Raw genomic sequence first — 13409 nt, forward strand, 5'->3', positions numbered from 1 at the left:
TATTTTTTTTCCTTCTTTTTCCTTTATCTTTTTCATTTCTTCCTTTTCCTCCTTCCTTATTTCTTCTTTTGGTACCCCGTAAAATTAAAATAAGAAGAAAAACTAATAGTAATGTCTAAGATAATTCACTTACATATTAAATTTAACTAAGTGGGAATACTCTATTTTAATCAAAACGATACTTTATTTTTTATTTACACTTGCACAATGAGCCAGAAAAATATTTTAATTATTTTTGAATAAATAAGAGGTGGAAATTATTGTAACTATTTTGGATAAATTTACAACATAAATTTGAAATATTATTTCAAGTATCCAAATAAACATGAAGAAAATATCATATTTAGTACTTGGATGGAAAATCTAAAAAATAGTATTAGTAGTACTTGGATGAAAAGTCTAAAAATGCCCTCCATGTGATATTTTGAGTCGAAAAATATAAAAAATAGTACTGTACGAAAAAGACTATAAAAATTCTCTAAAGATAATACATTTTCATGAATGAATCATCAAGGATTGTTTATAAGTTTATGTCGTTCACTCTAAAATTGAAAAAATAACTTAATCAGCAAGGAAGGGAACAAGTATTTAATATACTTAAAAAATAACTATAGTTCAATATGATCACTATACATTTTCTACAACAAATAATTTTAGTTTAGATTGAATTATAATTCAAAATTTAAAATCACTTTTATATTTGTCAAGTCGCCTGCCTATACCGATCTAAATAGAATCTCAAACTCTTTCGGTGATACGCTTGGATTTTGCATTATTTTAAGCTTTTAAGGATTTTATTTGATCCGTTTTGAGTGTCAAAATTGTATAACATTTCCATTATTTATACATTTTGTCTAATTTGATATTTTAACATGTTTTATGATAAATGTGCAAAATAAAGCCTAAAAATAGCAAAAAAGTCGAAGTCTGAAGCATTCGAGCCAGCTAGTGATCAGTTGAACCTTAGTCACCCGCCACTGGAGCCCATTGACCATTGGAACTGCGGCGGTTCGTCTCGAAAATCATGCCTGGAAAGAGGAACACGTCCAGCGACCGCTGGACTATGCACAACGACCGCCGAAAGTTGAACCGAAAGAGTCAAAAGGTTCCGAGCGGTCCGCGGGAATTGGGAGACGTAATATTTTACTTAATTTCTTCCATATCATGATACACGATTTGAAGGCTATAAATACCCCCAAAAGCTTTATCAAATAAATCTTTTGCTACATTCTACACCAGAGATAAAATACTTAGAGTTCTTGTCTACTTGCTTTATTCTAAGTTGTGCAATAATGCTACATGCTTGAGTGACATATTCTATGATGATTTCTTGGCATGCTAGGTAATCGAGAGAGGATTTGCATTTTAGAACGACTTAGTTAACACTATAATTAAGTCCCCCTAAAAAAAGCTACTTTTAATTGAGGGTGAGGAGCTATTGAGAGTCTAATTGAACCATTTAGAGTTGTTAATCTAAGATTGACGACCTTAGTGTGTAATCTACTTTGTGCCGCATGGACAATACTTATGTAACTTGTTCTAGTTAAGCATGAATTGTGCTAGGGTGTTGTAGTTGGAGTTTGTATAAACCATAACTGTGAAAGCACATCCATGTTATTCCCTTATCTCCATATGTTTTACTCTCATGTTTAATCTGCAATTGTTTTACTTGCTTTCTTTACTTGTTTTATTTAATGTTTTCTTAGTTTAAACCAATCCCAAAACTGGGTCTCCATATAGTAGAAGAAGCCTAGTAGTATTAGATAGACAATCTGTAATAGTATTCCATGTGTTCGATATCTTGTGCTTACCCTTAGCTATATTGTCTCTACCTTGTATACTCGCACGTAGTTATAGTGCTAAAAAATAGTGTATCAATTACCCAACTTGATTTATTAAATCTGTCAATCTCATACTCCCTCCATCCACAGAAAAAAGTTATATTTGGACGACACGGGTTTTAGTAAGAAATTAGTAAATAAGATAAAAGGAGAAAAAATATGTAAAGAAAGATATGGAGAAAAAGTAAATAAAATATGGGAAAATTATGAACGAGAAAATTTTCATTTATATAAATGAAAATATTTTTATGGACATCCCAAAATGACAAAATGAGATTATTTTTCATAAATGGAGGGAGTACATTTTATATGGACCTAATCCCTAGTTCTCTCCCAAACAACTAATAAAAGATAAAAGAAAAAAAATAAAAACTCTTCATATTTATAGAATTTAAAATATAGTACATAAACTAAAATTGTTACTCATATATTTCAAGTTTTCAACCAGCATAGTAATTATGCTCAAGACAGAGCACCAAATAAAAGAAAAAAAAAAGACAGAGCACCAAATACTCCTTCCGTCCGCGAATAGGAATTTCATTTTTTCATTTTACTCCGTCCTCGAATAGTAATCCCGGTTCACTTTTACCATAAATGGTAATAGGGATCCACATTCCAATAACTCATTCTACTCACATTGAAGGGGTTGGCAGCGGAAGCGTGCGTAAAAATCCGATCACATGAATTTGATCTATTTAGCAGATTATTCAGACAAATTCTATTCGCGCAATTATCACATGTATGATGCTCATAACTTGAATTAAATCATGCTTTAGCATATAAAATCCCTAAAACATGCTTACTACGGAATTAGCTAATTTACCTCGTTGATTCAATCAAGAATCGATGATGGCTTGCTCCGTCTCCACATGAAGATCTTCAATACAAGACCTCGGATCTTCTGACTGGTGTCCCGGACTATACGCTGATATTTGTGTGGGCAAATCTCACCAACGTACTAGGACTCGAATAATGGAAGACAGAAACTGCTCACGGATGAGGCACAAATTTTGAACTCTCTCTCTCTAGAGGGGGACGAAATTTTTATGTAGAAAAAAGTGTTTTCTGTCTACTTTATTCTCCTATTTATATTAAGTCACAAATTGGGCCCAGTCAGGGATCTAAGGAAAAATTGGATCAGGCCTCACCCAATTAGCTTTTTACTAATTAAATTGAACCCACAATTTAATATAAGCTTATATTGGAATATTACAAGCAGCCACTACAGAAGTAATATTGCACTGCCTTTCCAAATCCAAAATTACAAGTATTCCGGGTTTCCTTTATTTGCGCTCAATTCATTTCCCGCGCTTAAGATAGAAACATCCATTAATTAATTAATGTCTGCTATGGACTTAATTAATCAACATATTTAATCTCCAAGAGTGGACTTAGCAAGAAACTCTTATTTTTTATTCATAGAGTAATCAAACTCCAACTAGCTAGGTTCAGATAATAAAACCTTGTTTCGAGCTCCTCTTGTGGATGTTATCAAACGAGACTCTCCTCGCGCACGATTCAACGTAATAGCAATCCTAGCACCGCTAGATAATGATCACCACTACCCAATATACCTGGATCGTTGGGTTACGAAAAACCCGCACCTTTGGTAAGTCAAAGTAGTAGATACTCAATATCGCATGCTCAATGCTAACGTACATTGATTAAGAAATTATTATCAAGACCTCGTCTTTCAGTAGATAGCATAAAGACTCGTCTTGCTGTTAGATCCATTCAGTGCTATACCACACCAACGTCATCTTATTTCAATAAGGCTTAGAAATAATCGGACTGACATTGCAACCTTTCACGATAGGTAGTCTAGGCCTATCTGGGTTGTGAAATTCTTCTTTTTCTTTGTTCAGAACTGACCGTGTTACCTTAAAGTGGACGACGCCCACAACCGGTCTACTAGAACAAAGACTTAGATTTTGTTACGTTCTTATACATTTAAGTATGCAATAAACAACCATTAAATGTAAAACATAACAACATTATGACAAAAATAATATGTTTTATTCATTGGAAAATAACAAGTAGAGTTTTACAGTATCCAATCACTTGAAAGATGATTTCTAATATACAAAACCCTAACAATCTCCCACTTATACTCAAAACAGCTTTCGAGTATACAAAAAAATAGTGCACACGTCTAAATTTCTCCCACTTATACTGAAAGCGAGTTGAGGTCTTGAATGAGTCGAACTCGCATCCCTTCAACGTGGCATTCGAACGGTTTCACCGCCAAAGCCTTTGTAAAAGGATCTGCCAGGTTGTTCTCTGACGCAATCTTGACCGCTTGTATGTCACCTCTCTGCACTATATCTCTAATGATATGATACTTCCGCTCTATGTGTTTGCTCGCTTTGTGAGCTCTTGGTTCTTTCCACAGCACCAGAATTGTCACAATAAATGGTGATGCTCTTGGGCAGATTCGAAACCACACCTAAATCCATAAGGAAGTTCTTGAACCATACTGCCTCTTTTGCAGCCTCCGAAGTCACACTCTTCCAAATTACGGCTCCACCTCATAAGGTGAACACATATCCTGAAGTAGATTTTCTCGAGTCCTGATCAGCTTGAAAGTCTGAGTCAGTATATCCCAAAGGTCAGAGCTCGACTGCATTGTAAACTAGAGCATAGTCCTTAGTCCGTTTAAGGTACTTGAGTATGTTCTTTACGGCAGTCCAATGTCCTTGGCCCGGATTCGACTGATATCTTGCCACCACGCCAACAGCAAAGCAAATATCAGGTCTAGTACAAAGCATAGCATACATGAGACTTCCAACTGCCGAAGCATATGAAATCCTTCTCATTTACTGTATCTCAGATAGCGTTTTAGGGCACATCTCTTGAGATAAATGGATGCCATGTCTAAAAGGTAAGAAACCTTTCTTGGCATCCTGTATGCTAAAACGACTAAGTACTGTGTCGATGTAAGGTTTTTGAGATAAGCACAACATCTTCTTTTCTCGATTCCGAAGAACCTTGATCCCGAGGATGTGTCCCGCGTCTCCCATATTCTTCATCTCGAACTGGTTCGACAACCAAGTTCGTACTGATGACAACATCTTTTAATTGTTTCCAATTAGAAGAATGTCATCTACATATAAAACTAAGAACACCACATTCCCCCTATCAACTTTCTTATACACACAGCTTTCACTTGGGCACTTTTCGAATCCAAACTTGCGAACAGTTTGATCGAAACATTGGTTCCACGATCTAGATGCTTGCTTGAGGCCATAAATGGCCTTCTTATGCTTCCAAACCATGTGTTCTTTGCCTTTTATGGCATATCCTTCGGGTTATTCCATGTAGATGGTCTCCTCAAGACCGCCGTTTAGAAACGCAGTCTTAACGTCCATCTGCCATACATCCCAATCCATATAAGCTGCAATAGACAATAGTATCCAGATCGATTTGAGCATGGCCACTGGGGAGAAGGTCTCGTCATAATCGACGCCTTCCTTTTGGGTATACCCCTTGGCCACTAGTCTTGCCTTAAAGACTTTAACTCGTCCATCGGGTCCACGTTTACATTTATATATCCACTTGCTCCCAATAGCAGTACAGCCTTTGGGTAGGACGGACAAATCGTAGACGTCTTTGTCTATCATAGATTGTAGTTCCGAATCTATTGCTTTCACTCATTCGCAATGATCGACATCTGCCAGCGCCTCCGCAAAGTTCCTGGGATCTAATACATTGCTGTCCGAGGAGTGATCCATAGATTCCCCCAAACCAATGTATCTATCGGGCTCATGTGAGACCCTCCCACTGCGGCGCGGCACTACAATATTTTGAGTAGAAGTTGAAGTTTTGGGAATTGATTGTACACTTGGTACTTGTTCTTGGTTAATGGAACTTGTGACAGAAGTCAGTTCATCGAGAGCCACTTCACTGCTGGGTTTATGATTCATTACATAGTCCTCCTCTAAGAATGTTACTCACAATGACTTTCTTGTCTCGGAGACTAAAGAATTCATAACCTTTCGTGCCTTTGGGGTATTCTATAAACAAACATACCTCCGTCCTTGATCCTAGCTTAGTTGGATCCTTTTCCAATACATGAGTCGGGCAACCCCAAATCTTGAGATGTGCTAGATTGGGCTTACGCCCAGTCCACAACTCATAAGGAGTAATAGGTACGGATTTCGATGGTAAATTGTCTAAAATATGGCTTGCAGAAAGCAAGGCATGTCCCCAAAACGAAATAGGCAGACGTGTATAACTCATCATCGATCGAACAATGTTTAATAAGGTCATGTTCCTTCTTTCAGCCACGCCGTTCTGCTGGGGCGTGTCCGGCGCAGTCAGTTGGGATTCAATTCCCGACTCCGATAAGTAGTCCAAAAATTTGGCACTGAGGTCGCCTCCACGATCAGATCGTAGGCATTTGATATTCTTTCCATGATACTTCTCCACAAGAGTCTTAAAGTCTTTAAACTTGTTAAAAGACTCTGACTTGTGACGCATCAAATAGACATAACTAATTTTTGAGAAGTCATCAATAAAAGTGATGAAGTATCGAAAACCACCCCTTGCCTCTGTAGACATTGGTCCACATACATCGGAATAAACGAGCTCAAGTACTTCCTTTGCCCTATTGCCCTTAGCCTTAAAAGGCCTCTTGGTCATCTTGCCTTCTAAGCATGACTCACACTTATAAAAAGTTTCCTCCTCTAGACCTTTAATAAGATCTTGTTGAATAAAAGAATCGATCCTCCTTTCATTGGCATGACCAAGTCTAAGGTGCCATAAGTACGTTTCGTTCTTTGAACTTGAAGGTTCCTTTCGCTTCTTTGAAATTTTCGATGTTGTATTGAGTTCTGATTTGCGATTATTAAACTGTGTAGATGTGATTGTGTATAGATTGTTTTCCATGATACCACGACAGATATAAGAACCATCTTTCTTAATAACAGAATTGTCATTAAAAGAAATCGAATATCCATCAAAAACCAATTTAGAAACTGAAATTAAATTTCTTCTAAAAGAAGGTATCAACAAAACATTCTTAAAAATAAAAAACTATCACTACTAAAACGCAAATAAATGTCTCCCACTGCAACGGCCGCCACTTTTGTAGCGTCGTCCAGCTGGACTTCGATCTCACTATCATGTAACCGTCTTGTCACCTGCATTAAGTCAGGATCAAAACAAATATGATCAGTGGCTTCTGTGTCAATAACCCACGTGCAAGTAGATGTCAAAGTCAAACATGACTCAACTACTAAAGCTTGGTGCATACCTGTAGCCTTGCCCCTTTTAGGACAGTCTGGCTTCCAATGCCCCTTTTCTCCGCACTTGAAACACTTCCCCGTGGGCTTCTTGTTTGCCCTCTTCTTCTTCTTTCCCTTAGCTACTTTGCCCGATTCTGAGTTCGGTGCCTCCCTTTTTCCTTTGCTAGGCTTGAAGCCAGAGGAACGAGGTGCCGAAGTCATCATGGCAGCCTTAGCCTGAACCATAAGGTCCTCTGCTGACTGAAGTTCAGTCAACAGTTCTGCCAAGGTGTAATTCCTTTTGTTCATCTCGAAGTTGAGCTTGAACTGCTGGAAGCTAGGGGGAAGACTTTGAAGGATGATTGTTACCTGGGATTCGGGATCGATCGTCCCTCCCAACACCTCAATCTGGTTGAGGTGGCCCATCATCTCGAGGACATGGTCCCTCACAGACGAGCCTTCCTTCATTGCCTTCGACATGATACTCCGAAAGGCTTGAGACTTAGTCGTTCTTCTGAGTACCAAAAAGATTCTTGAGATTATGCGTAATCTCGGTGGCAGTTTCCATAGCATAATGTTGATGCTTGAGTACTGATGACATAGATGCCAACATGTAGCACTTAGCCATCTCATTTGCCTTATGCCACCGTCTGTGTGCATCTCTGACTTCTGCCGCAGCGGTAGCCGCTGGCATTGGAGGTCGCGGGGTTGTGAGTACAAAGTTGTACTCTTCAGCCGTAAGAACGATGTCCAAATAATGTTTCCATTCTATGTAATTTTGGTCCTCGAGTTTGTTTTCTTTGAGTATTGCAGAAAGAGGATTGAACGACATATTAACGATTTGATTTGCACTGCAAAACAAAGTATTCTACTATTGTCATAAACTTATGTAAGAAGTTTAATTAGATTAACCATAAAACTTTTCAAAATCTTACAACCGTAAAATTAAAATTTTGTACCCTCCAGAGGAAGTCAATACGCATTAAAATCTTACAATTTTACTGGTCACAATACCGATGAATAGTCCAGAGACCACAGAGTGGCATGGCCGCCTAATGTTGCCTAAGCAAGACCATCTCTTTAGCGTTACAGAGTCTCATTTCTACAACACACTCCCATAACAATGTTCATGTGCTGCTAACAAGATCAAGCTATCTCATAAATCCTGTGTGAACTTCTGAATCTCGTAGTTTCTTAGGATTATTGTCCCCACAGAGCAGGTGGCGATAATATTGGAAACTACATTCTAGTTCATACTATTTATATTTGAGAAGTCTGCCCTCATGAACTTGCTATTTTCTTCGGATTATTGTCCCCACAGAGCAGGTGACGATAATATTAGAAAAAGGCTTCATAAATTGCAGACCAATTGATGGAGACCATATACAAACGTTGAGTTCGTAATTATAGCTTAGATATTTGGGTTATGGTTTTTCTTTAATTATCCTTAGCCTTAGGGCAGAGAAAGGCTTGATTAAATTCTGTTGGTATTTAATTTGCTGGATAATTAAATCTTTAGATTAATGTTGTTATCTTCCTTTAGGAAATTGTTGTTCTAGAATTTAATTCTTATTCATGTTTACTATAAGGTATATCTAAAATAAATAAATTATTTAATCCTTAATAAGACATGAAAAATAAATTCAAATTATTTCCTTGTTCAAGATTAGGAAGAGATATTTTATTATTTAATATATTCATACATATCTATCCTTATTAGGATCTTAGATATATAAATATTAGGAAACTATTAAATTATTCTTATCCATATCATCTAGGAATCAAAATAATATTATTTATTTCCATAGATATAGAAAATAATAAAAATATTCCTTAAATCTAGATTAATATTAGGAAACTATTAAATTATTCTCATCCATATCATCTAGGATCAAAATAATATTATTTATTTCCATAGATATAGATAATAATAAAAATATTCCTAAAATCTAGGCAAATCTTCCATGAAGATTTTATTTCCATTAAATAATAATATTTTAATGATATCTTTTAATAAAATAACTAAATAATCATTAAAATAATCCTTCATCGTTATCTCATCGTACGAGGTTCGCACGAACGATGAACGACGAAAATCCGACCAGTTCTTCGTCGGACAACGACGCATGCAGCGTCTTGGCCACCGGCACGCAGGTGGCGCGCCAGCATCTCGGCCAGCGGCTCGTCGGGTGTCGCCTCCGTCTCGGCCAAGAGCGCGCTCGGAGGCGCGACTCCTCTCGGCCAGCGGCGAGCGCCCGTCTTGGCTCCGTGTTCCGTCGGGTGGCTCAAGCTCTCGGCCAGCAGTGCGCACGGTGGCGCGGCTGCTCTCGGCCAGCTCGGACCGCCCATCTCGGTCCATCTCACTCCAGCTCTTCCCACTGCCCCAACCAGCGACACGCCAACAGGCGTGACTCTCTCGGCCAGGTGTTCCGTCGGGTGGCGCCGGACCTTCCGCCTAGGGTTCGACCTGGCGTCTCGGCACCTCGGCACGTTCTCGGTCGAACTGCCGTGCCACTCCATCCGCCGTTTCGATCTCGACGCGGGTTCCGCCTGGGTTTACGGTCTCGGCCGGCGATGTGCACGAGCCCACGCTCGTCTGCGCGTCGCCTTATGACCGCGATCCCTCGGCTCCCACTAAATCGACAACTCTACCTCGATCGCGCGTGGTGCGATCCGTCTCGGTGCGAGCGCTAACGGATCGCACGTCTCGTACATTCTTCGACAGTTCTCGAGTTCAACATGCATAAAAATTTAAACAAAAACACAAGAACATTCTTCGCAATCAAATTGGATATGCATACATGAATTTCGCGAAATTTAAATCCAAATAATCAGAGCCAAAGACTGGCTCTGATACCAATTGAAGGGGTTGGCAGCGGAAGCGTGCGTAAAAATCCGATCACATGAATTTGATCTATTTAGCAGATTATTCAGACAAATTCTATTCGCGCAATTATCACATGTATGATGCTCATAACTTGAATTAAATCATGCTTTAGCATATAAAATCCCTAAAACATGCTTACTACGGAATTAGCTAATTTACCTCGTTGATTCAATCAAGAATCGATGATGGCTTGCTCCGTCTCCACATGAAGATCTTCAATACAAGACCTCGGATCTTCTGACTGGTGTCCCGGACTATACGCTGATATTTGTGTGGGCAAATCTCACCAACGTACTAGGACTCGAATAATGGAAGACAGAAACTGCTCACGGATGAGGCACAAATTTTGAACTCTCTCTCTCTAGAGGGGGACGAAATTTTTATGTAGAAAAAAAGTGTTTTCTGTCTACTTTATTCTCCTATTTATATTAAGTCACAAATTGGGCCCAGTCAGGGATCTAAGGAAGAATTGGATCAGGCCTCACCCAATTAGCTTTTTACTAATTAAATTGAACCCACAATTTAATATAAGCTTATATTGGAATATTACAAGCAGCCACTACAGAAGTAATATTTCATTGCCTTTCCAAATCCGCAATTACAAGTATTCCGGGTTTCCTTTATTTGCGTTCAATTCATTTCTCGCGCTTAAAATAGAAACATCCATTAATTAATTAATTAATGTCTGCTATGGACTTAATTAATCAACATATTTAATCTCCAAGAATGGACTTAGCAAGAAACTCTTAATTTATTATTCATAGAGTAATCAAACGCCAACTAGCTAGGTTCCGAATAATAAAACCTTGTTTCGAGCTCCTCTTGTGGATGTTATCAAACGAGACTCTCCTCGCGCACGATTCAACGTAATAGCAATCCTAGCACCGCTAGATAATGATCACCACTACCCAATATACCTGGATCGTTGGGTTACGAAAAACCCGCACCTTTGGTAAGTCAAAGTAGTAGATACCCAATATCGTATGCTCAATGCTAACGTACATTGATTAAGAAATTATTATCAAGACCTCGTCTTTCAGTAGATAGCATAAAGACTCGTCTTGCTGTTAGATCCATTCAGTGCTATACCACACCAACGTCATCTTATTTCAATAAGGCTTAGAAATAATCAGACTGACATTGCAACCTTTCACGATAGGTAGTCTAGGCCTATCAGGGTTGTGAAATTATTCTTTTTCTTTGTTCAGAACTGACCGTGTTACCTTAAAGTGGACGACGCCCACAACCGGTCTACTAGAACAAAGACTTACACTTTGTTACGTTCTTATACATTTAAATATGCAATAAACAACCATTAAATGTAAAACATAACAACATTATGACAAAAATAATCTGTTTTATTCATTGGAAAATAACAAGTAGAGTTTTACAGTATCCAATCACTCGAAATGTAAAACCCTAACACACATTTCATTTAAAACTAATATATATAAGTGAGACCTCTATTCTACTAACTTTTTTCTATCCATTTTTCTTAACATTTCTTAAAACGTGTGCCGCCATGAAATAAGACTCCTAATAGCAGATAGATGGAGTATTGTTTATCAACATTTTTAAAAAATAAATAACAGGTAGGTTGACATTATGACTTTCTAAGTAAAAGAAGTACTATCATTAATAGTAGCTAAGATTTTTTATTTCAACATTTAATGGAGAAAATTTAGGGAGTAAATTTGCCATGTAAAACTAAATTTAGTTATCATTGTAATTAGGGAGTAAATTTGCCATGTAAATATGTAATAATGCTGTGAGGCGCAGTCACAAAGGTATCTGCGATAATAATTGTAGAAACCAAACATGGCTTTTTGACAACATATCTTCATGCTTGGGTATCCACAACACGTCTCGCGCATGGCTTGGTCTCATCTCGGCGAGACGAGTCATGGGCAAGTGGCTCATCACGTCAAGTATCACGGGGTAGAGGCCTTTGTCGAGCCAGCACGCCACATGGCATGCTGTTGTTTGGCATTGATGCTTACTCGCCGGCCTGCGAGTGAGCATCATATTATAGCCATTATAATTATTTAATTAATTGTTTTTAAAAAAAATTGGTAAAAAATAAAAAAAAAATTAAAAATTAATACTCCCTTTGTCCTCGAAAATTGACAAAGTTGTATATGACACGGGTTTTAATGTGTAATTGGTAAAGTAAGGGGGTGATATGAAAACGTAAGAGAGAGAGGAGGGGGAAGTAAGGAAAGTAGTGCTAGTGAGTTGTGGGGTCCACGTTATTAGAGCATCCACAATAGAACGGATGTCCCGGCGAACATCCCAAAAACAACGGATGTCCCGGCGGACATCCCAAAAACACCTCATGTCACGTCATAAGGACATCCCACAGCACTGCCACGTCATAGGGACATCCCACTCCACATTAGTGGACATCCCGGTGGACATCCGCAATAATAAAAATTCACAAATTCACAAATATGCGATTTTACAGAATTAAATTTCGACACGAATACGGAGAAAATGCAACCATTTTATTTATAAAAAAATATACATAATTAAATATAAAAAATACATAAGTAAATACATTGTTCAACGTGCACCCCTCCGCGTCCACAACCCTTCAATTATATCATTCTGGAGTCGAATATGGGCTTCTTGTCGGCGCACGTCGGCAAATGCACGGACCCAATCGGCGTTCCTATGAGGTATCCCCATTCGTACATTGGCAGTGGCCACGATGTGGCTTGGACCGGTAGCATCAACATCATCATTGGTCCAATCAGTCAGCGTTGGACCTTCATTTTCGACAATCATGTTGTGCATGATAATACATGCGTACATGACATCAGCAATGCACTCAGGATACCACAACCGTGTTGGACCCTTCACTGCCGCCCATCGAGCCTGTAGCACACCAAATGCTCACTCCACATCCTTGCACGCCGCCTCCTGTCGGCCCGCAAAGTATACATTCTTTTCATCGATTGGACATTTGATCGTCTTCACAAAGATGGTCCAACTAGGGTATATCTCATCTGCCAAATAGTAGCTCATATCGTGCAGGTTGCCGTTGGCGATGAAACGCCCATGCACTGCTCGTTGAAAAGGGGCGACGAATTTAGGACGTTGATGTCGTTGTTCGCTCGAATACTCCAAAATATGCATGTCAAATCCATAGCCAGTAGTCAGCTACGACTTCGAGGATCATTGATAAGGCTAATTTCATGCATCGGTCTAGGGGTTCATTTCATGAAGTTACTGGGTCTAACGCATTGAATTAAGTCAGGTATGTGAAGTTTTTCGCCAGATCCAGGAAAAGAAGAGGATGCTTGCATGGTCCTAGGAAACTGGCGAAAGGGTGAACAATTGGAAGAAAATTGCTAGACGGAGGAAGCCTCGGAGTTGAAGGGTAGAATAGGGATTTCTACGAAAACTCTAGAAGGCTATGTCCGCATCTATAAAAGGGAGAAGCATGCAGGCTGG

This window comes from Salvia splendens, chromosome 16, assembly GCF_004379255.2.
Source record: "Salvia splendens isolate huo1 chromosome 16, SspV2, whole genome shotgun sequence".
NCBI classification, from domain to species: domain Eukaryota; kingdom Viridiplantae; phylum Streptophyta; class Magnoliopsida; order Lamiales; family Lamiaceae; genus Salvia; species Salvia splendens.